General features: G+C 34.7%; 2 long non-coding RNA genes across 2 annotated transcripts; one reads left to right on the top strand and one right to left on the bottom strand.

Moving 5' to 3' along the window:
- The first annotated feature begins 11,978 nt into the window (after positions 1-11,978).
- LOC141615258 (uncharacterized) lies at positions 11,979-22,587 on the top strand. Its single transcript, XR_012529759.1, has 3 exons — positions 11,979-12,145; positions 12,553-12,621; positions 22,318-22,587. It is a non-coding gene; the product is annotated as an uncharacterized LOC141615258 (long non-coding RNA).
- LOC141615257 (uncharacterized) lies at positions 20,687-21,646 on the bottom strand. Its single transcript, XR_012529758.1, has 3 exons — positions 21,553-21,646; positions 21,094-21,256; positions 20,687-20,889 (listed from the first exon to the last, which is right to left on the bottom strand). It is a non-coding gene; the product is annotated as an uncharacterized LOC141615257 (long non-coding RNA).
- Positions 22,588-23,660: the final 1,073 nt, after the last annotated feature.

Consider the following 23,660-nt stretch of genomic DNA (forward strand, 5'->3'; position numbering starts at 1 on the left):
AGTCAGTTGTGTGGAGTTTGGTTATGGAGACTGGAGAATCGTTGTGTTTGATTGAGCTGTTTTGGCATTTATTTCATTGTGACTTGTATTGTGTAATTAGTACTGACCCCGTTGTTTGTTTTGAAAACTGTGGTGATCCATTCGGGGATGGTGAGCAGTTAATGAGTAGGTTTGATAGGATGCATATGGGATAGCTGGGATGAGTCATCACGTGGTAGTTTAGAAGAGTCTTCCGCTGTGTCAGACGAGGTTTAATAATTGTAACAGTTTTACCAGTAGACATTTTTGGGATATTGTATTTCAGTTTAACAGTTTTGGCTTTGACATGTAATCACTTTAAATCGTATTTAATTTTAAGTATGTTTCTTTATTGTCCCATGATTATCATTGCCTCGGGTAACTGAGATGGTGACGTTTCCATATCTTAAGTGGTCCTGGTAAGGCACTTGGAGTATGAGGGTGTCACATTGGGGGGTGATTGGGTTTAGTTAGTGACAGTCTCCAGGAGCCTCCTAGGAAGCTCCTGACTCTGCTTTGGCCTACATTTGCACAGACTCCTTTCAGTCAGCGATGTGTTTCTCACGTCCACTTACCCCCAGCCCGTTACTTTCTCCGTCTACTAGGAGAGACTATTTTTGATCGTCACGAGCCCAACAATGTTAACAATGTCGAGTTGTCTATTTTAGGGGGTTACCTGAACGTTGACAGCGGTAACCCCTTTATTTTTAACATTTCCTACTTGACTGCTCAATATTTTAACACTGTCGGGCAGAAAGTGATGTGCACGATAGCTTGTGGTGGGTTAGTGACACGCATTACCCATGACCTTTTTCCCGACTTTCCCCGTGGTCTTAAATTTGTCGATAAGGATAATGTCATTGATATTCCTGTCATGGTTTCTATGCACTGGTTAGCAGCTGACCATCGGACGTGGAATATTGACACTTTCACATCCGTGACTTTATCTTCACCTAACCTACCCCGTCTTTTACCCTTGACTACTGTGTCAGGTAGGTTACCACCACCTCCATCTTCTTACCTCCTTGACTTCACCCCTGCCGCTTCTAGGAAGCATAAGTGGACTTCCCCTACTGTTAGGGAAGTCGGTGAGAGGGCTAGACAGACACAGGCTGGACACACACCTACGCCCACGTCCACGCCTACCCCTACACCTACACCCTCTGTCCCTCGGCCGGCTTCACCAGCTAATTTTGTTGCTCCTCCCACTTTTGAGGCGCCCGAGGTAATGGACCAAGGGCGTCGCGATGCTTTACTTTTGAAGATGTGTAGTAGAGTGGCCGTATGGAGCGGGATCAGGCACTTGCCTTATTCCCTCTATACGAGTACCACATGATGAGAGGACGTCCTATCCTAGCCGACTGGCCACACCCTTCCTTCTATCGGTACCCGATGGAGGAGTACCCACAGCCTGCGAGCGAGGAGGACACTGCTGAGAGGAAGGAGATGTAAAGAGCTGAGCTTGCTGCGGGAGGTCATCAGAGGAGGAGAGGAGAGGAGGAGGAGGACCCCATCTTTAGGGTGGTTGTCGAGGAGGAGGAAACTGACGAGTAGCTGATGGACTACTCACTTCCTCAGTTTGCTGACGGGTTTGGGGAAGTTCGTTTTGTAAGTATTTCTTGCTTTTATTTTTTTTTTCATATCCTTTCATATTTATTTATTCTGTTTTGCATTGGGTTGTATTTTTCCCGTCCCCTATTATTCTGCTGGTGTATGCTGGAGGACAATGAGGGCATTGTCTGTTTTGGTTTGGGGAGGGTAATGTATCCTTTGAGTCTGCATTTGCATCTGTTTTGCATTCACGATTATTGCATTTCTGTTTGCATTGTTTCTTATTTTCAAATAAAAAAATGAAAAAAATTCGAAAATTCGAAAAAATCAAAAGATATGTGACGTTTACTTTTGCATATAGGTTGAGTCGGAACGGTAGATTTCAATGATGAAATTGCACTACTTTTGGTCCTTTTTGCTTAAGCCTTGAGAAAAATTGATATCTTTTTGGCTTTGTCTTATTGCATATCCACGAGTTAATGTTAAAATTTAGCTGAACAAATAGACTTGACCTGAAAGTTTGGCAACCTACTTATATATTCTAAGTTTTAGAGCCGTATAAAATGGTGTCATTTATGACCAGTTCATGTAGGATTGTGAGTAGTTACTCCTTGCATAGAATGTATCATTAATTTGCACGTATATGAAATTTAATTGCTTTTTGCCTACATACATTCGGGTTATTGGTTGGTGTCACATGCAGGGAGATGTTTACATTCCCCTTTTCTTTCATTTTTATTCATTAAACTCCACATTTAGCTAAATTTGTCTTTTGACCCTTAACTACATCCAAATTTAGCCTGCCTTGTCAAGCTAGTTTATTATATGTTTTTGCGGTATATAATTTATCGTGCCGAGTTTGGTTTGTATTGTATAGACGGGAGTTGGTAATTTATGAAAAAGAAGGAGAAATGATAAAAAAAGAAGTTGAAAAAGGGAAAAAAAAAGAGAAATCAAAGAAAAAAACCGTGACGGAAAAGAAAAAAAAAGAACAAGAAAATGAAAAAAGAGATTGAATAAGATCGGTTTAGCTCATATGTATATGTATTTTTTTTTATCTTATGAGGAGTATTTATTTGGTTAGTGAGTTGGCATTTGTGTTTATTTCTAATGGTTTTGAATCGGATATGGTTCATTTGGTTTCGTTTAGGTAGCTAGCTTGGCTTATTACCTCACATTTCCAAAAATATTTTGCCTTTTCTTACCCATTACCTCACTTCCCATACTTTTGTAAGCCATCGGCTGTGACGGGACCTTGATTGGTTGGAATGTATGTGTACGGTAGTTAGAATTGTCTATCATATTAGTTGCATGCATGTTTATGTCGGTCGTAGTTTAGATGAGCGACTATTTTTCTTCTTCTCTTACAATTCATATGCTTACCCTTTGCTTCATGAGAGAAGAGTGACCAGTGAGAGTCTATTTTTAAAGGTCTTGCAAGGTCGACAGTTCAGCTCTTTTATAGACATTATACAACTCGTTGCATTTGACAGTTTCGCTATAAGTGTCAGTTTGTTTACATTAAATCGGTTTAAGTGGACAATTTGTAGCTAGCTCTGAGTTTTCTATTCCGTTCCATTAGTTTGCATATAATTTGCTTGGGGACAAGCAAAGGTTTGGTTTGGGGAGGTTTGATACGTGCACTTTATATAGTCTTTTTGAGCCTTTATTGCACATATTTCTATGCGATTCTCGTAGTAATATGCTACAATTGTCCCCCGGATAGTCTACTTTGGTTTGCTTTGCTTTATTTGCAGGAATGTACCAAAGAAGGCGGAATTGAGCCTCTTTATCATCCCTTAGGTTGCATTTACAGAGATGGAAGAACTAGAGCAAGATTGTCTTTGCCTCGGGAATCGTGAAGTCGTCTCGGAAGCCAAATCAACGAGCAAGGAGCTGGTTCAACGGTGTTAGACTCAATCGAAGGCTTTTGTTGGCTATTCTGTTCGATCGAGTAGATATGGGTGGTGAGAAGACCTCGATCGAGTACATTATCTGTTCAATCGAGAGGTGCTATTTTGCAGGTCCTCGATTGAGTACATTGTCTGTTCGATCGAGAGGTTTTGCTGGAATAGTGTTCGATCGAGGAGTTTGAAAGTACTCGATCGAGCACTTTGCTATTTTACGCAAGATTTTATCACGAGAAATTATTTATCTTGTTAAGTGCGTGTTTAATAAATATCTTTCCTATATAAAGGAAATACGTCATTAGGTTTAGGGCATCTTTTTAATCATCTTTCATTCTGCATGCGTTACTCTTAATTACTTAGTAAACGTTCTCCCTTGCGACGTTGTTTTTGCTTTTTACATTCCGGATTCGAATTTTTGTAATATTTCTTACTCTCTTCATTTAATTTAATTATCTTTTGCACTTTTAATTCCTTGTTCTTAATTACTGTTTTAATTAGTATTATTAATTGGTTTATGTTATTTCTTCTTAATCATATTTATATCATGTCTTCCATTGTTTCATTAATTATCGTTTGTTTCATCATAAATATGCGTAGCTAAATCCTTTGTTGCTAGGATTAGGGGAGCCATGATAGTAAAGCAATAATGTTATAATTAGTTTAGACAGTTTATTCATGAGAATTGTTCCATAGCAATTTAATTGTTATCGTTTAGTTGAGTGCACACTTCTAAACTAGTTAGTCCGGTTAAATTCAGACCTATATCGGAAGATTGGAATGAGTAGACCTGTTATGAACAATAGACCACACTAATGAGGGCGGAAGCTAAGTTAGTAGTATTTTAGGGCGGATAACGGATCGGAAGGACCTTTCCTTTACCCTTCTCACATGAGACCGACTGACCTACCCTTAACAGAATTGTGTGATTCATTGTGAACCGACATCCTAGTATTTCTCTCTTTATTTGATCACATCCTCTCACCTTTATCAGTTTTATTGTTGTCTCTCTCTTTGCCTTTTATTTCTGTTATTAGTTTAGAAAACAATTCAAACACCCCCAATTTGTTACCGTGACGGACTAGAATAACAAGTAGATATAATAGCTTCCCTGTGGAGTACGATACCCGACTTACCTCTGTTATATTAGTTAGAGTCAGTTGATTTATTTTTGATCGGGTTGCAACAGCTGTGTCATAAAACAACAATATGTAACAAATTTCTGCATGTGCTTGGCGGGGTCCTCTCCAACTTTTCCTCTAAACAAATTTCTCTCTACTAGGCTTATATATGACGGTTTGATCTCAAAAGTCCCTTTATCAGTGGTAGGGAGCTTGAAGCCTTTAGGAATAGAATCAACTGTGGGTTCGGAGTGACTGGCTAATGTCGGCATCTATAGTGTTGTAGGAGTAACGGGCGCAAAACTAAGTGTGTCCTCTTCTTAGGACGAATCTTCTGCGAAAGTAAACCGCTCGTACTCAAGTGTACTTAAGTCTTCCACCTGACTTACTTTTCTTTGAAATTTTTGTCTGTAGCGAAAAGGCTTTTCTGCCTCGAGATCAAAAGGTATAATCTCTAACCTGTTAGACCTGAGCATACACGAAAACAACAAGAAAAATCTCAAATTGTCTGAAGGAACTGATGCTCCCTGAGACAAAAGACAAAAATAAACAAAAACAAACCAAAGAATTGTTGCTTCCCCGGCAACGGCGCCAAATTTGATAAGGTTATTTTCAGTCGTTGGTCTATCAAAATAAATCCTAAATTACTACTAACTGGTAGGTAGTGGCAAGAAAGGGTCGAATCCACAAGGAGGCGAGTTAATTGTTCTAGTTTGCTAATATTTAGATTTGTCTTAAACGTAACAATTTTATGGAGGTTTTGATTGGTTTGATTTCTAATAACTAATAGCAAGTTAAATAAAGATGAATAACAATAATATTAAGAGAGTCTAGGGATCAGGTTCACTAAGTAGTCATCCAAGGGTAAGGTTTAATTCATTGATTGAGCAATTTATATTGTTGAAAATCATATGATCGGTCGATTCTAATATGTCTTTTTAGATCTAAACTTAACATGCAATCGCTATCATTAAGTTGGTCTAATTTAATTATTGTGGACTATACTAATCTTAATCCGGTCGGTGAAAATCCTAGTTTATGCAAGACTAATTAACCAATTGTGATCAGTAATCAATTAACTAGATGTAGAATAATAATTGAACAACAATCAAAAGCAATTTAACAATCAATTCATTAGTTACCCCTTTTCTAACAACCTAGATCCCCTTTCATCCTAGATAATAGATTTAGCTACTCATAATAAAGGGAATAACAACAATAAGATTAATGAACAACATGATTAAAAGCATAAAAGATGAACAAGAAATTGAATTAATAATTGAGGAAAGATTAGAACAATAGCGTAATGAAGAACAATAGATCCGATGCTAAACTAATGTAAACTAATATACAAGTATTATAAGAGAGTTTTTAGAGTAGCTATACGAATTAGGTAAAATAAAGCGTAAATTAAACTAGGGTACGGTTTAGGTATTTATAGTAAAACATAACCGACTTAAGGAAAATTGCGGAAAATCTAGAGATATGTGGTTCCTCGATGGAGCTTGCTCTTACTCGATCGAGTACACATCTTACATGATCGAGGAGCCTGGCTATAATTGATCGAGGCACCATCCTGTTTAACCTTCTTTCTTCGTGTTGTCTTCTTAACTTCTCTTCCTCTATTCTTATGGATTCCCGTGCCATCATGCTTCGTGTATTCCTTCATTCCCACTCCGCGATGCTCATTTCATTCCTTTGCTCCTCAAATGCATCATTCCTGCATTAAACATCAAATAACGGAAGTATCGACATTCTAATATAAAAGGCATGTAAATAATATAATTTAGCACGAAACTGTATCAAAAGCAACTAAGGGGAGGCATAAATATGTATATAATTATGACTCATCAATTCACATGTTTAGATTTGCATGTTTTATTTTAGCTGTTTTGATTATGATTAAATTGAATCTATTAACATGTTTAATCAATTGTTGTCATGTTTACTTGATTTGTCGATTCGTGTCATGCATGATTATAGATATCACGACTTAGGGGCTATTTTAGGTATAAAATTTAGTCCTTTTATTTGTCTTAAGCATGTGCCAACCATTTATGAAATAATCGTTTGAATTAGTTGTTTGTTTGCCTTATTTCAAGTCATGTGTTTTATATCATTGAATATCACTTATATGAGACCCGACTTGGCCTAAAATATACCTTGCATGACCCATCTTTAGACCGTGACCAGTCGTGGAGGTGTTTCGGCCTTCGTGCCACGTTCTGAGCTTGTTTCGATTGCAATTGATCATATTTGCTCATGATAGCGCGGTTTGTAACACCCACATGCACCCAGTTGCCTTACCAAGACCACCTAATGAATGAAAGTGCTACCATCTCGGTTACCCGAGGCAATGTATATCAAATTGACCATAAAAGAACATACTTTAGATAAATAAGTTTAAAGTGATTAAATTAAAATCAACTGTAAAGTAAAGTACAACTGTTCTAAAACCAAACTACAACTAAAGTAACAAAAGTATTATGACAACACAGCGGAAGATTACTATCAGACTCGTGGCAATTCCATCCCCATCTAATCTCGCGCGCATCCGTAGTATACCTGCTAGACAACTGCGCACCACCCCCGAATGGATCACCATAGTTTTTAAAACATTTAAACGGAGTCAGTTACTGATTACACAAAAGACAATACGTAAGATACAACACACAAATCACCAAAAATCCGTCATAACTCCACACACCTCACTACACACTAAAGTGTGTAGTCATACCAGAATACTCATCACAACAGATATTCCTCGCCACCAGTGGGGAACCGTAGCCGTACCCACCTAAGCCCCGCTCATCTCATCCGAGCGATAACCCATGTTCATTAATGTACACATCCCCTATGTGGCGGGTTCCATAGAGGGCGAATCAAGGGCGTGAAGCCACTCCCGTAAGTGACTCCACTCAGCCGAGGACACACCTCGAGAACCACAAAAAATTATACAACCAACCACATTATACAACAACAATTACCAATTACCAATTCCAATACGATATGACTCAACAAAATTAAACAACCATGAACAACAAAAACAACTATGTAATCAATAACCGAGTAGGGAAACCCTACCTGGAAAAGCAATCACCAAAACCGTCACAACAGCGAATCAGCAAAGTTCCTCTACGAAATCACCTCCTATTAAATACACAATCATACAATTCCATCTAGTATCAAAATACTCCCAAAACCCCAAAATTACCCAATTAGGGTTTCAACTAAAATCAATGAAATAACATAAAAACTATACTAGGATATTACCCCAATACGACGGTCTCAACGGCGTAAATAACACAACGATCCGACGACTCAAACGCTTAAGATTTGATAGCAATGAGAGAGAGAGAGAGAAGCAACGTAACTTTGTTTTAACTTTGTGAAGTTTAAAAAAGTGTAAAAACATGAAAAGAAACTGACGGATTAAGTTTATATATCTTTCTCACGTTGCTATCAAAACCCGTCAAAAACAACCCGTAAAAGTAACTTACTCGATCGAGTAAGTAACTTACTCGATCGAGTGTCACACTGACTCGATCGAGTACCCATCAGCAGAACACTGTTTCGTAAGCCAAACATACTTACTCGGCAGAGTAAGCCCCAGTCGATAGAGTACCCAAAGACATAGAAAACCGTAGTATTACACTGTTTGCTTGTTTGTTGGTTTGTTGCTATTGTTGTTGTAAACTAACCACTAATGTTTGTTAGTCTATCTTATGCTAAGAGTAAGAATATCTCTTATCCCTCTCTTTGTTTTCTGTTTTATTAAAATAGCTAATGAATTTCACATGTTAAAACAACTTTGACAAAGTTAGTTATTTTTGCATTAAATCGATGTAGAAACCATCTCACATGTTAGGGTTAAAACGATGTTTGCATTTCATAATTGGGATAACTATGACCTTATTCACGGACATCATTTATTTGAGTAGAGACCGTTATTGTAACGAGCGAGGTTAGATGTCCTTATGGGCTTCCTAACGCGTACCTTCACCACGAGCTCAATGTCAATGGTTAGCAGATCCGTCTGAAAGCCTTTGTACGGTTTCTAGGCCTTCCTAAGATCTGGTAGCGACTCTAATCAAGCACGTGCGAGACCCGCGCAAATGTTGGTTGACCGATGTCCACGGCTTGCTAAATATCAACTTGCAAGGTTGCGAGGTTTAATCAAATAATAATTACATCATCAAGATCTTATGACATTGGGTATATCACCGTGGATTCAATTTCGAAGAATCCGTCCAAGGATTTTATTTTAAAGTATCAAATAAAATTGTTGAGATTAACTTATCTTTGGTATACATGTATTTCATCTTGGTTTATGTAAATGTTGGATAACTGACAATTATTATTGTACTTTAAGGTCTTTAAAGGTGTAGTTACGGAATCCAATTTTTATTTTTATTTTGTTTATTGTAGTTTTTTGGTATTAAAAGAGAAAGGACTCACGAGGAGAGCAAATGGAAGGATAAGTGAGAAAAAAATGAGAAATGTAAAAATGTAATATTTGTACATGATCGAGTAAAATATGTATATAAAAAAACTAGTTTCCTTTTTTGTCAGGAAACTTTGGAGATATGGTCTCTCGCAGATTTATTGAGAGTTTTCTCTTTCGTACCGCTTAATGTGTCTTTCGTAAGCCTTTTATTTGTTGATCGTGACCAAAATAACTCTTTATTTTCATACATCTTTTATAATAAGTATACCAGTTTATCACTAAATATGTGTCTTTCGTACATGTTTTATTACAGTGGGACCAGTTTTACCGTAGAATGTAAAATGGTCTCCCAATAAATTTATTTTAAAATCATTTTTCAATAGACTTACTTTTTTTATTGTTTTGTCAAAGTTAACAATTTAAATAATAGACATACGATATTCATGAAGAAAAGCACTTGACTTTTTATTATACTTACATAATCATCATTTGTTTCATTTTACCATTTTTTCACTAATTAATAGAAGAACCAGGCGCACAACCACAACCGCAATTACCATTAATACAACTGGCAGGACACCTATAACAATCCAGATAAGTACAGTCGACATCTACTGTACATGCTTTGTTAGTAACTACTCCACTTAAGTTGGATCCTGTGCCAAGCTTATCAGAATTAAAAGAACTTGATTCCGATGACAGTGTGTAAAATGACAAACCTGTTGTATAATCATATTATTTATATGAAATTAGCATACACTTTATATATAGTAGATAAAACTATAATAAAAGCAAAGTGAAACATTAATACTAAATTCAAGTTAATACTCAATGAATATCTCACATGTATTGATGATATACTTATGTGAGATTATTAATGATAAAGATATATAGAGTTAACTAAGGAATCTCTGTTATTAGTAAAAGTGATTAAATTGGATGAAATGGAATTATAGCGGACCAAGATATTGAAAATGACGTACCCATCAAAAAAACGAAGACAATCATAGACTTGAATGAAATTGTAGCCTCCATTTATTTTTTGTAAAATTATTGATTATTGTGCTAGATTAATTATGAATAAAGGTGTATCAGTGCTTAAGGTTTAGTTGTTTGACAAGGTTGATTTCGTTTTACTTTATATATAGGAAGAACTATCATCTTAGATAGTGCTACTATAAATGTTTATGGGTATAAAATTATAATATGATTTGGTGATCACATTTAGAAATTTATAATGTTATAAATGTTAATGGGCACATTTCGAAAACTATTGATGACATGCAAATCTAGGTAGATAACTGTTTTTTAGATGAAAATTTCAACGATAAGACACAATATAACGCTAAAATATAGTGGGTTAAATTTAAAACTATGAAAGATAAAAAAAAAATTCATGTATTAATCTTGTGTATACCATCCGATTTAATTTGTATTTGAGCCTAGCGAGATTACAGGGGCGGTAAAATTCTCCCACGCGAGTTTTAACATCGTTGCGTTCCCTATTCTTGAACTAAGACCTCTGGTTAAGTTGGAATAACCCTTTGAAGATGATCTAAGTGCTCATAAGTAAAAATAATCTCTTGTAGAAGTAAACATCTAAATTTAGACATCCACTTATTGTTGTAAAGTTCTAAGGAATCATTGGTTTTTAAGAAATGTAAAAATGTAATTTTGTATATTGGATATGTTAGTTATGAGAATTATAAACAACAAATTTGTTTCCTTTCAAAGATGCATATAACACCCCAAAAGATATTATTTAGCATTTCCTAAAAAAGAGCAAATAAAACGCTCTCGGAGTATAATTATTTTTTCATATGATCGTCAAAAAATTATATAGGTGATAGATAATTAATTACCGTAACTCATGAATTTTTAGAGTTTAGATAACATGTATTCGACAAACAGATTATGTTGTGTCACGTTTGTAATACCCCGTCTAAATGTGTGACTACTCGATCGAGGGACTTAGAGTGCACTCGGTTGAGCAACCTAAGATGGACTTCCTGGTTCTATTTTGTTGTAACTCGATCGAGTATGACAAGGACACAATCGAGTGGATGCCACTCGGTTGAGTGGGTTGAGGACACTCGATCGAGTCGGCCGGTTTTTTTATTATTTTAATCGTGGGTTAATGTTAGTTCGTTTATAATATTTCCCTCCACCCTATTTTGAGCTTTAGGTCAGTTTCTAATCACCTTTTTACCCCAAACCTATCATTTTAACCTTTTAAACAGTGAGAAGAGGGATTTGTTATTGAAATTGAATTCAGGATATTCCATCTTCTTCAACCTAGATTAATTCCTTGTTTGTAAGTAATCTTCTATTGTCCGTACGATCAATTATTCATCATTGCTAATTTTATAGATTGTTTTATTATTTTGGCTATGTCTAACATATAATTTGTGGGAAATTGGTAATTCACAAATTCTCATTGAAGACGGCTTTTATCCGTCACAAGGGAGAGACGGGTCAAATAGTGCCCTTTTCACAATTAAATGGGTTGGGTCTTGTGCAAGTAGGGTGGATATAGGTAAATTGTTTATTGTTTGTAGGGTTTGGTAGGAGTACACATATGGTATTATTTTATGCACATGAGGTACCATAACATTAAATGTGAGGAGACCAACACAACACATTAGCATGCTCATAATTTGAAATTTTTCTTCTCCAAAACCCCATCTTTATCTAAATATAATTAGTCTTCCTTGTGACATAGAGTATCCGTCACAAGGGAGAGACGGGTCGATTTCATACCGTATTTTGCTATATGGGGAAAGTACATTAGTCAAATTGCAAAAAGTGATTTGACAATACAATAATGTACGAATAATAAAATAATGAGGAAAGAGGGAGCTTCCCCATGAAACTTCCGTGTACTAGCTAGCTTCCTCACCACATTTTCTCTATTACACCATTTTCATACCCAAATTAATTTTTCTCTCTAGAAACACAATTTTCATCTCCATCAAGATCTTCATCAAACAAGATGGTAACATTTCCATCATAATTTCCATCTCCTACCTTCCTCAAGACAATGGGTAAAAAAATGGCTTAAAAAACACATCCAAAGAAGCTTGGAAAAAAACCAATCGAAGGTAAAAAGTTGATTATTGTGTTGGGTTTTTTTTAATTATGCAAAAAGTTTAAATATTTATGTCATTTTTTACTCAAAGTTGATAATTTATTGGGTTTTTGTTTGATTTATGTTAAAAAAGTTTGAATCTTTTGTGTTTTGATTTGTAAATCTGGGGTGGTTGATAAAAAAATGAGGATTTTATCCAAATCATAGAGGTTTGGAGTTATAAGCTTAGATTACAGTATCATTTGTAAAAAAATCACATTGGTTTAATTATTAATATTTTTGGTGTACTAATTTTTTGTTTTATTTGTAAAAAATTCTCAGTTTCAAGACCTGAGTTTTATTTCTAAAAATTTTAGCTATTTTGTTGGTTAAGAATAGATTTATTTGTGGTGTACTACTAATGCATTTTTTGTCATGTAGTAGCGCTTAACGCCGTCATTAGCTACTAGCACAAAAAAGAAGAGCAAGAGACCGATATGCGCGGAAGAGGTATGACTGTAATTTGGTATATTTATGCCATAACTTGAGAAAAATGTAACCACCTTAGTGTTGATAATGTGACCACATTTATTGAGAAATGTACTTACGTTTGAGTGTGTTGCTATTTATATTTATGTTTGTTTGGGTTTAAAATGAATCTTAGTGTTTATAATGTGTGTTAAAAATGTGACCAACTTAGCGAAAAATGTACCTATGTTTAAGTATGTTGCTCATTATATAAATGTTTATTAGGGTTTAAAATGAATCCTAACATGATAACATAAATGATTAAACATGGTTACATATGTGTTATTGTTGAATATGTGACAACCTTAGTGAGAAATGTACCTATGTTTGAGTATGTTGTAATTTATATTTATGTTTATTTCGGTTTAAAATGAATTTTAACATGTTAACATAAATGACTAAATATGTTGACATATGTGTTTGTGTTGAAAATGTCACCACCTTAGCGAAAAATGTACTTATGTTTAAATATATTGCTCATTATAGAAATGTTTATTAGGGTTTAAAAAGAATCTTAACAAGATAACATAAATGAGTAAACATGGTGACATATGTGTTAGTGTTGAATATATGACCACCTTAGTTGAGAAATGTACCTATGTTTGAGTGTGTCGTTATTTATGTGTATGTTTATTTGGGTTTAAAATGAATTTTAACATGTTAACATAAATTACTCAAGATGGTGACAGATGTGTTAGTTTTGAAAATGTGACCGCCTTAGTTGATAAATGTATTTATGTTTGAGTGTCTTACTCATTATAGAAATGTTTGTTTCAATTTAAAATGAATTTTAACACGATAACATAAATAAGTAAACATAGTGACATGTGTGTTAGTGTTGAACATGTGACTACCTTAGTTGAAAAAATGTATCTAGTGATAACACATGTAACCATTACATTATATGTTTGTTTAGATTTGAATGAATGTTATAGTGACAACATCTAAGAATAAACATGGTGACATATGGTTTGTGTTAAAAATGTGACCATCTTAGTCTCGAAATGTAACCATGTTTTAATATTGTCATATTAGCTAGAATGTATGAATAAATATAATAATGATAACATTTATGAATAAACATGGTGATATATGAATTGTGTTAAAAATGTTATCACCGTAGTCTCGAAATGTGCCATGTTTTTAATTGTTGTCACATTAGTTAGAATGTGAATAATTGTTATAACGACATCATCTACGAATAAACATGGTGACATGTTATTTGTGTTAAAAATGTTACCACCTTAATATCAAAATGTAACCATGTTTGGAATGTTGTCATGTTAGTAAGAATGTGTGAATGAATATTATAATGACAATATCTATGAATAAAAATGGTGACATATGAAAATGTTACTATCTTTGTTTCGAAATGTAACTATGTTTGGAATGTTGTCATGTTAGTTAGAATGTATGAGTGAATATTACAATGACAACATCTAGACCTGTTATCGGGTCGGTTTCGGGCCGGGCTCACTTAGCTAGGCCTTGAACCGGCCGGGGGGATGGGGAGGGGGGGGGGGGGGCACGAGCTTGGCCGGGCTGTAGGCGAGTCTGACCCGGGCCAGGCCAGGGGCGGGCTGGAGGCGGGCCGGGCCAGATTGGGGCATGTTTTTTTTTTTTTATTAAAAAAAATAGTGACGACGGAATTTCATACGTAATCAAAAAAATTTATATTATTCCTTAATAGAAACGACATACATTCGATATTCGATAACTCCATAACTAAATTACATAATTATTTGACTTGCATAATAACGACGGAATAGATAATTGAAATTGAAATGACTCGATTTTAATATCACGGGTATAATTCACGAATCACGAGTAATGCCATGGGCCACCTTTAAATGACGATACATGACGCCGTAGCCTTCACGGGTTCTCCATTTGTAGTATTTGGTAATATTATTATCTTCACAAACCTTGAAAATACACTTGAATTCATTAGACATATTTGGATCGGACATTTTGTGGAAGTACCTCCATACGAATAGTTCCCAAACCATTTTTTTTCACAAAATCTCATTGAAGACGGCGATATCCGTCACAAGCTTGTGACGGATACCGTTTCCTCTCATAAAATACCCATTTAGAGGTGAGTGAGAAGCACATGGGGGTTCCCCACCTTGTCTCCTCTCTCTTTTTGTGAGAGGTCTTCAGCTTGTGACGGGATTAACCCGTCATAAGCAAGACGCTTTGTTTTTTTTTTTGAGATGTTAAATAACTTGAATTTATAAAAAGTAGAATAGAATAGTTGAGAAAGTGTGATGACTAATGTGGGAATTGAGGGGTTATTTATAGGATTAGAATTAGAAAAATTAAAATTAAAAAAAATCAAAAAACAAAAAAACTAGACGTTGGAAATTGCCAACTTTAAACGTTGGTAGACTTGGTACAATTAATTGTACAGATTTCAAAATTTGGGAATTGGGGAACTCAAATTCTTGTTTGTGACGGCACATATCCGTCACTCTTGAGTGACGGATACCATTTTACCTCACAAAGAACCCACTTTTTCTCTCTCTGCAACACTATTCATGTGGTCCCCTTTCTCCACTAACCCATTTTGTTACCATTTTATCTCACAAAATATCCGCCACAAATGGTAACCCGTCACAAGGGAGACCAATTGATTTGGGAATGATTTGGGATTTGGTGGGGCCTGCCAACTTTAAACGTTGGTTTTCTTATTTTATTATTATTTTATTATTATTATTAAATGGAAGTGATTAATTATGATTTTATGGGGGAAAAAATAAAGGGCTTGAACTTTACTATTATAAATTTTTGAAAATTTTTCAAAATTTATAATAATTAAGTTGCCTACGTATCTTCGTCGGAAATCGGAAGAATCAAAGCCCACGTAGTTCTTGACTTATCTGTTTTTGAATTGGAGGCGGGTGGATGACTTTGACCTTTCTAGGTTGGAGAGCTCGTCTCGGATGACCCATCGTCGGTACGCTCGTCTTCCTCTAATGGGTCGTACTCCGTTGCCCCTTGACGTCTGATTTTGGCTTGATCCCAATCTTTTTTGCACACATACATCTTTACGGTCAAGGGTGCTAGGCTAGATCTTCTGTCATCTAAAACTCTTCCACCTGCACTAAAAGCGGACTCCGACACAACCGTAGAAGCGGGAACAACAAGCACGTCTCTAGCTATTTTTGATAGTAAGGAGAATTGTATGGAACGAGATTTCCACCAAAGAAGGATGTTGAAATCCTTATCATTTTGTTCAACTTGATATGATAAATAATCGTCCAATTCTTTTGTGGCGCAAATAGTAGTGGAGGATTGTGTTGACGATCTCCGAAATACAATTGAATGAAGTTCGTTGTCAAACAGAGCGCTCTTTTGAGCCGGAGGGTTATCACTACTAGACTCGTCATTAACCGTAGCATAAATTTTAGACAACTCACGTAAAACATTAATACAATCATCAACATAATTTTGAGCATTATATTCAACACCAAGCAAATTATAATAACACTCTATGCTATTCCTTAAACCAATATGTCACAAGGATCTAATATGCAAGCAACACCATATATAAGCGGAAAACTACTAAAATAATTCGTCCATTTTTTTCATATCAATTATCACAGGTATTAAACATGGTTCGGCCTTTTATCTTAGAAAATGCAAGAACGATTTTTAAACATTCAAGTATAATTAAATGCACATTAGGTTCATACACAAGAGAGAAAATGTTGGTGGCTTTGTAAAACGGTTCAAATATTTTACAAATATTTTCGGCAATTACCCACATACTATTATCAAGCATTTCATGGTCGTAACGTTGGTGACTATTATATAACTCATTTAAAACGACTTTATATTTTACAGCTTGGTTAAGCAATTTATATGTCGAATTCCACCTAGTAAGGCAATCGGTGGACCATTGTTTGGGTTTTAACCCATGTTGTTTGCACAATGTTTTGTATTGTGTTTTCATCGATCTAGCATTTCTAATCCAATTAATGGAAGTTTTGATTGGTTTTATAAGTGGTGCAAGAAAAGTAACTCCTTCTTGAGCCGCCAAGTTTATAATATGGGCACAAGACCTAATATGCACAAGTTCGCCATTTAGCAATAAATTATCCATTCCAAGAACATATTCAATACATTTAGTGTTAGCCGATGCATTGTCAAATAAGATGGAGAAAACTTTCTTAGACAAATTAAATTTTTCTAAACATTTTTTAAGACGCAAAAAGAGGTTATAACCGGTGTGTTTTTCATCCATGATATCAAAAGCAATAATACGTTTTTGTAAAAAATAATCATGATCAATCCAATGAACGACAACACACAAAAACGGATCATTTTGTTTTGTAGTCCATGTGTCGCTAGTTAATGCTACTCGACCATCATAATTAGCAAAATATTCAATTAATTCTTTTTTTTTGTTCTTTATATTGTTCCATAGTAGTTCGTTTTAAAGTGTGACGGTTAACACGAGTAAAAGCGGGTTGTAATGCTCGCCTATTAAAATTTTCCAAATTAATACTTTCACCATAAGTAAAAGGCAACTCTTCAAGATTAACGAAAGTAGCCATATGACCAATCATAGCCTTTTGGTTATAAAAAAAAGGTTTACCTCCACCGGCTTCTTTACTCATGAAACCGCTAAGTTGAGCTTGAGTTTGGCTAGCAACACCACTTCCGGTTATACCATGCTCACTATTCAAGTGACAACTCATGCTTCCAAGTCCACTTCCAACTTTCCAAGCAAAATGTTTGTGTACTTTCTTCACATCACGGCAAACGGTGCATACACAACGATAACTCCTCGGATCTTTTGCGTCTTGCACCTTCACGAAATAGTTCCATACAAATGATACTTTCTTATTTCCTTTTTTACTTTGATTCGCTTCTTCTTCAATATGTGCATCATGGGTAAAACCTACAAAAATTCAAATAAATTAGATCATTATATTACTAAAATGCAAGATTAAAACAAAAGTAACACTAATTAAAAAAATAAAAGTAACAATAATTAAAAAACGAAATTAACAATAATTAAAAAACGAAAATAAAATATATTACCCTCTTGAGACGCAAACATCGCATCAACTTCTTCCGGAGTATAATCTCTTCCCTCTTCCATTTTTATATCAATATAATTTAAAATTTTAATAATAACAATAATTAATATGTATTATAAATTTATAATAATTAATTAATAAGATAATTCTATTATACTAGTAATCTATTATATTCTAACTTAAAAATTAATTAATAAAAACTTGATAATTTGAATTTAGAGAAATATAGAATAGATTAAGATAGAGAGTTGAGAAAGTGTGAGGATTAATGTGGGAATTAAGGGGTATTTATAGAATTAAAATTAGGGAAAAAAAAAATCCTAAACGGCTATACTAGCCGTTGACATTGAAACAAATATCAAGCAAATTGTCAACTTCTAGCCGTTGAGAAAGAGCTGTTGCCAACAGCTAAGTTTTTGGCCGGGCCGGGTAAGGAGGCGGGTCAGGAGGCGGGCCGGGCTGGGGTTTCATGACCCGGGCCAGGCCGGGATAGGCAGGTGGGCTTGACCGGGCTTGGTCGGGCCGTGTGCTGAACTAGCCCGAACGCCGGACTGGGCCGGGCCGGGCCGGGCTGACCGTGCAGTTGGCCACCTTGAACAACATCTATGAATAAACATGGTGACATAAGAAAATGTTACCATCTTTATCTCGAAATGTAACCTTGTGTGAAATGTTGTTGTATTAGTTAGAACTAGTTTTTGAACCCGTGCTCGCACGGGAGATCTTCAAATCTGCATTATGAATAATATTTATATAAAAATGTTCATTTACGTGTCAATAATCAAGTACAATCAAATAATTATTTGTATATCAAGCATCATATTATAAAAAAAAATTATTTATATCATAACTGAATCGAATCGTCCTGAACTAAACTGAACATAACTTCTAAGAACTGGTATTAAGTCCAAAAGAAGAGGGTCTAAGTGACCGTTACGCCCCTTCTAATTCCTTAAGCCTACATACTCTAACGTCGACTCCTCAGGAACCCGAATCAGATTCTCTTCTCTTCCAACTTTCTCAACATACCCCTTACAATGATCGGCCAACTTTCAACACCAACGCGAGCGTGACCCACTACTGACCATCTAGTCATGACCAATGTCCACCACCCACCAGTCACCCGTCACGACTCGTGACCCATCATTTACTGTTAATCACGTATAACTCCCACAAGTCCACAACTCAATTCTCTAATGTTAACCCAATCCGAGAGGTAACCCAGCATTAACTCAAAATATCCCGACATATACGAAAAGTCAAGTCGATAAAAACTAAAATAAACCGACATTAAGAATAACTAACTTTTATATAATAAAATTGACTAACCTAGTAACTTCCCTGAATAATGACTCGGTCCATAAATCAACATAAACCGGTAAACCATTCGGAAAAAATCGACCGATATAATGAATTGATTTGTCACACCAAACAAACCGGACCCAAACCCGAGAAATTATCATAATGAAGCAGCCAAGAAATGAGCTTGATAATGATCCGACCCGACAATGACCTGTCCTAACTAAAGTCTGACCCGAAAAATATATAAATGACCCAACCTGACCTAAACCCGAGCTAAGAATTGACCCGACTAACCCAACCCCGAACATAGTCAGGATCAATATGATTAGAAATGACGCCATTCGACCAGAGCCGACCCAAACGACCAGATTGCCACCTTATGTACATTATCGCCCATTCACACATAAAAAAATGTGAGGTCGTACCATGGTAAACTGTTACGGAGTACTCCCTTCGTCCCGATTATTTGTTAGCCTACTCTATTTTTAGTGTCTTAGTCAATTGTTTGGCTTTCTATTTTAGGAATGCCTTTGATGGACAATTGGTCCTCCACACTCAATAATTTGGTCAACTTGTCATCTAAGAATTGACCTCTCCTTTTTTCCTTGGTCTCGATACCAAAACCAAAGGTAAATAAATGACCAAGATGGAGGGAGTAGTTACTTACGTGTTTAGGTGAATTGCACACTGTTAATCTGTTATGGTGTCATTAATAATGGCAAAGCCAACAAATTTTAGCATTTGTTTTACTCATGTCTTCCTACTAATTTCCTTCTTATCTCCTATCGTTTCTTTCACTTATGGACAAAAGGATATCAATTAAGAACCAAACAGACAATAATTTAGCTGAAATTTGAAGGATCTTAATATATAGGTTAGTAAAAAGGAATGCAATTCTTTCACACTAACTGAATGAATAATATATTATCGCATTAGAAAAAATGATACTCCCTCAGTACTGGTCATTTGTTTACCTATTTTATTTTGGGTGTCTCGGTTTATTGATTACCATTCTATTTTAGGAATGTCTTTGATTGGTAACTTGATATTCCAAACTCAATTTGATCCGCTTATCACCCAATAATTGGTCCATTCCTTTATCTTTGGTCTTTGTGTCAAAAACAAAGGTAAATAAATGACCGGAACAGAGGGAGTATTTTGCTATGTTTTACTATGTCCTTTTTTTTCAATATTAAATTATTTGACGAAAATTTGAATAATGGGGAGAAGACATACAAATATAATATTGATGTAGATTATATCATTAGTTAATTCGCGTGTTACAAACGACAATCAAATAGGATCAGATGACTCGTATATTTCTTTCTAATGTACTTGTAGACGTACTTATTAGAGATGGTAGATCTGCAGAATCAAAGGAAACAACAAATATTTTGCAATAAATAGAAAAGTACATCTTATAACACTGTATGAACACAAATTTATGTATACGACATTTTATACATGAATTTATTATAAATTGGATATTTAAATGATCACTTTGACTTATTAATAAACATCTAAAATGTTATGATAATAGTATATTAGTACATTGAACATATCTACAAACACACAAATTAGTAAAGTAATTGAAGACACGAAAATATTTTGTAAAAAAAGCAATCTTTTGAAGACGACTTGTCAAACAATGTTAAAAGGGTAATAACAACATTTTCTGAAGACGTTTACGAATAATAATAATAATAATAATAACACCAACAATAAACTACGTATAATTATATTATTACTTTAAAATGTACATAAACAACTTATCAATGTTAATTGTCGAACCACTTTTCTCCCTTGTGGCCTTGCCCCTTGGTACTCTCTTTGATCTTATTTGATTGAGAAAACCGATGCCTCCTCACCCGGCCTTGAAGGTCATGACTGTTAATCACTGTTAATATTAGAAGTGGTGGTGAGATACATTAGTTATAAATCAACGATCTTAAAATAAATGTGAAAAATTTGAGCAAAGTAATAGAGACTAATAATATGAATTATTGCAGTCTTCAAATTTTTTGATTAGTCTATTGCGAATAGTGGCATATATTGCACACTATTCTGATTTTCATGAAATTATGCAACAATAGAAGAATACCTCTTCATTAATTAATACGGAGTACTCCGTATCATCTTAATTGAAAATATAACTTTTCTTAACAATGCAGATCACACCGCTCCCAATTACATCAACTTCGCCAAACACAAATAAAGAGGCATCATAGGAGGCATTGTCTATCGTCTATCCTATATCTTCTGATCTGAACATAAAAGATAAAGAGGAGACTTAAATATACAATTATTTAAAGGCAAATGAATTTACTATGTGAAAACTAAAAAATGATCAATAAAAATACAATTACTCTAGTTACCCCCATAATTTGGAACGAAGTCCAAAACAAACCATGTGAAATTGCGTACTATGGTGTTGAAATATAGAAATCTTCAAACCAAAGACGATATAAATGTAATTGTGCGTAAACAAAAAAAAAACCATGCTGTATTATGAGCAAGCAAAGGAAGAAGATATGGTGAATGGTTGGTGACTATTTCTTACTTGTCCGCAAGATCGCACAACAACTACAACTTCTTTTGTTTGATCTTTCAATTTTAAGCCTTTATTTATCATGGTTTATGAATAATGACATCATACATATACCTAATTATGAAAATTTAGAATCTGTTATATATGGAATATTAGGGTAGATGGTTGAACAAATAAAATTATTTCCGTTTTCGTTGCAAATTTTGTGGAGCATGTCAAGGGGTAGCTGGCATTTGGTTTGTTATGCTATAATAATTATAATTATAATTATGGAAGTCAATATAATTTACATTTACATTTAAACTTGATTGGTTGATTGACATTTTAAATTAGGATAGAATCGCATGCTATACTCCGTCATGTTAATTTAGCCAAAGATATCATATAATATAATAAATAATAATAATCTGACTAAAAAAATGATGCAGTTGTTTAAATGTGGGAAAAAACAGATTTACTAACCTTAATTAGATGACTGTTGAATTTTTTTTTTTTAAATAAAGAGTGACATGTGGCGATTGAATGTGCGGTGACACATGGCGTATGATGGGGTGGCCGGTTATTGCTTTAATATAATATATGATATGTGAATGGATGTTACGATGGTAACATCTATGAATAAACATGGCGATAAATAAAAATGGTACTACCTAAGTCTCGAAATCTACACATATTTTAAATGTCATCATATATTAGTCAGAATGCATTGCCATATATTTTGTTTGAAAGACACTTTTAATGTAAAGTAATGGTAAAAGTTTCATACTTATTTCGCAGAAATTCTTATGCAACCGCAGCACCTAAAAATGGACAAAACAAAGTCCGACGTTAAACAAACCTCGAAGCAGTTGGAAGTGCAAACAACAAAGAAATTGGAGGTCCTCCAAAAGGTGTTGCCAAGAAAAAAATGAATGGAGCAGAGGCCATTCATGGACTATTATCTGTTTAACTGTCAATTTGTAATAAAACATATATTTAGTACTTGGTGGTTTGTTTGGGTTATTTTGGAATAGAATTTTAGTCCCTCTAGTCAGACATCTAAGACAATGTTTGTTTTGTGACCACCTTAATAATTATAAAATGTCATCATTATCTATTTAAATGTGCCCATTTTTTCTTAACAATTGTAATTATGTCATCATAAACGTCTAAAAATGCCATAATTTTTGTCGAATTTATGACCACTAAAATTATACTCTACTTCAAAGAGTAGTATGTGACCATAAGAGAGTACAATGTTACCATTTAAGAGACTATAGTGGTATATTACCTTCAGTTCTAAAATACTACAAAAATTTGTTCGTTTAATTTCTAATGTTGCCATAAGAGAGTACATTGTTACCATTTGAGAATGTATATAAAATTGTAATTAGTTGGTAACAAATTTATTTTAAATGGTAACATAACATAATGTTAATATAAGATACTAATATGTGACCACATCAGTAGTAAAATACTACATACTTCGTTCTTTTAATTTCTAATGTTACCAAGGAGAGTATAGTGTTACCATTTAAATTCTACTAGTAGTCCGAAATGGTTTCCAAAATGATAGCATACTTAGCTAAACGGGTGACATACTAGAGTGAAATTGTAACATATTTAAGTTAAACTTAGTGATATACTAGAGTGAAATGATAACAATTTGAGCACTTGTGATTATAAAACGTACGCTGACTATGTTATAACAACCTTACATCACTATACAACATGTACTACCTAAAACGTTTTCCCAAAATGTGGTCTGATTGTTATCATATACCCTAATGCCCTTCTGCGCCTTTTATATCAAACACGGGAGAATAGAACATTGTACGCGGAACTGTTAGCTACCCGCATCTCAGTCCCTTTCTTAGCCTTCTTCTTTCCCAAGTTCCTTTTTTTTATTGATTGCGCCCGTTGTTGTACAACATATAGGGTCAATAATAGCAGGCGCCCCGCAACTCTATGGTTGGTTGATATTCGTCCATATTAAGGGACACATATGTGCCACTAACATAGCCGATGTCTCATTCTGGTAAATATACACACATTATCAGCATATAAACTTCAGATGTTTACACATAAATATTTAATGTAACCAGTTAATAGGTAGAATGTTACCATCTTAGTTATACCAT

The sequence above is a fragment of the Silene latifolia genome, chromosome 11 (genome assembly GCF_048544455.1).
Source record: "Silene latifolia isolate original U9 population chromosome 11, ASM4854445v1, whole genome shotgun sequence".
Classification (NCBI taxonomy): Eukaryota; Viridiplantae; Streptophyta; class Magnoliopsida; order Caryophyllales; family Caryophyllaceae; genus Silene; species Silene latifolia.